Source organism: Engystomops pustulosus, unplaced genomic scaffold (genome assembly GCF_040894005.1).
Source record: "Engystomops pustulosus unplaced genomic scaffold, aEngPut4.maternal MAT_SCAFFOLD_461, whole genome shotgun sequence".
Taxonomy (NCBI): Eukaryota; Metazoa; Chordata; class Amphibia; order Anura; family Leptodactylidae; genus Engystomops; species Engystomops pustulosus.
In genome coordinates, this window is record NW_027285340.1 from 60,001 (window position 1) to 62,303 (window position 2,303).

Below are 2,303 nucleotides of genomic sequence, written 5' to 3' on the forward strand. Positions count from 1 at the left end.
GCGAGTCGCCTGTCGAGGGATCGAAGAGGGAGGCGGGCGTCCGGAAGCCTGCACCCTCGCGCTCTCTCCAGACCAGCGCGACTCCCTGGGCGATGGCAGAGGACGGGGGCCCGACGGAGGAAGCGACGCGCGGGGTGCCCGGGAGACCGTACTCTCCTCTCCCCGACGTCGCGTGAAGATCGGCTGGCGGCGCCGTGTTACCCAACGAAGAGCGGTGTGGCTGGCGGATGGTCCTCGATGAGGGGGCGAGGGAAGGCGGCGTAGCGCCTGGAGAATGGTAGGGTTCGGCGCGCGAGGACCCTCTGCCTCTCTCCACAGGTGCAGCGCCTGTCTTCCTCCTCTCCCCCGCTGTCGGGTCGACCACGCCGGTCTTTGCCGAAGGTCGATGGGGCTTGTCGCCAGACGCGCCTCCGCCGGGTGAGCTGCGTTCCAGTGGCGGCCCCCGGTCCCCCACGAGCGGCGCGCAGGGGACTGGGCTCCCGCACCCGCCCCAGGCGGTGTGCCGCGGAGGCTCTTCTCCCAGGCGTCGCTCTTTGGACAACGTCCGCTCGGCTTCGGCCGTGTGCACACGAATGTAGCGGTGCCGTACATCTGACGAGGACGAGCTGGCCGTCTGTAAAAACCAGCGTGTGAAAACGAGCCACTCTTAGCGGTGGATCACTCGGCTCGCGCGTCGATGAAGAACGTAGCTAGCTACGAGAATTAATGTGAATTGCAGGGCACATTGATCATCGACACTTCGAACGCACCTTGCGGCCCCGGGTTACTCCCGGGGCTACGCCTGTCTGAGGGTCGCTTCTCATCGATCGCCGCCCCGTCGAGGGCGAGCGCCGCTGGGGTTCAGTCGCAGGGGCTTTCACGGCTACCCACGCCGTGTTCGCTCCTTCGTCCCCCTAAAGTCAGACTCTCTCCTTCGAGACCCTCTCCAAGGGGTCCGGCGCGCACGGTCGACACCTGCCGCCGGCGCCCCTGCTCGGACCGACGGCGACCACGGACGGACACGTTCGCGGCCGGCGGTGTTCCCTGCGCGAGGCTGTCTGCGCTTGCCCGTAGGCTTGGACTGCTTCTCGTCCTTGGGATCTCGCTCCGCTCGTGTTCCCCCGAAAGGTGAAGCTTCGTTGCCGGGTAAGGAGAGGTGAGAAGGGACGGAGGGATGCAGGTGAAAGGGGGGCGGATGGTGGGGGGTGGCGGCTACGCTACCCTCGCCTCTTCCCTCCGCACCACCCACCCCTTAGACCTCAGATCAGACGTGACTACCCGCTGAATTTAAGCATATTATTAAGCGGAGGAAAAGAAAGTAACCACGATTCCCCCAGTAACGGCGAGTGAAGAGGGAAGAGCCCAGCGCCGAATCCCCGCTCGTGCGGCGAGCGTGGGACATGTGGCGTACGGGAGACCGGAGCCACCCCGTCGCTGCTTCGGAGGGCCCAAGTCCTTCTGATCGAGGCCCATCCCGCGGAGGGTGTTAGGCCGGTAGCGGCCCCCGGCGCGACGGGACCCGGTCCTCCTCGGAGTCGGGTTGTTTGTGAATGCAGCCCAAAGCGGGTGGTAAACTCCACCTAAGGCTAAATACCGGCGCGAGACCGATAGCAAACAAGTACCGTAAGGGAAAGTTGAAAAGAACTTTGAAGAGAGAGTTCAAGAGGGCGTGAAACCGCTAAGAGGTAAACGGGTGGGGTCCGCGCAGGCCGCCCGGAGGATTCAACCCGGCGGCGGTCGGACGGCCCGGGCTCCATCGGACTCCCCACGCCCGTCCGGCGGGACCCCTTCGCGGGGGCCTCGCCGGCCGCGGGCCGGGGGGACGTGGCCCGGACGATTCATCCGGCCGCGGCAGGGCGCACTTCCTCCGCGGCGGTGCGCCGCGACCGGCTCCGGGGCCGGCTGGGAAGGCTTCGAGGTGGGAAGGTGTCCGGGATGGGCGCCCGTCGGCTCCGGCCGTCGGGGCTCACGTCCGCCCGGCGTTACAGCCCCCTCTCGGCCCGATGCACGCCGTAGCCCGGGGCCGAGGAAGACGATCGCCTCCGCGCCCTCCCTCCGATCCGCTCCGCCACTCCGATCCCCCGGTATCTCTCTCTTCGGGGAGAGTGCCGGGGTTCCTTCGGGGGAAGCGGGGTCCACGGGGAAGAGGGACGGGACCCCCTGCTCTCGGCGCGGCTGTCGACCGGGGCGGACTGCACTCAGTGCGCCCCGACAGCGCCGCGCCGCCGCGGCGGGGCAGGTCCACGTCTTCTCTCCCGTCAAAAGGAGAGAAGAGGGGTAACAGCGCCAGGGGTCGGCGGCGATGTCGGTGACCCACCCGACCC

At 67.8% G+C, this 2,303-nt stretch overlaps 1 non-coding gene across 1 annotated transcript; it reads left to right on the plus strand.

Moving 5' to 3' along the window:
* Window positions 1–641: 641 nt before the first annotated feature.
* LOC140111446 (5.8S ribosomal RNA) lies at window positions 642–795 on the plus strand. The gene has a single exon (XR_011852000.1). It is a non-coding gene; the product is annotated as a 5.8S ribosomal RNA (ribosomal RNA).
* Window positions 796–2,303: the final 1,508 nt, after the last annotated feature.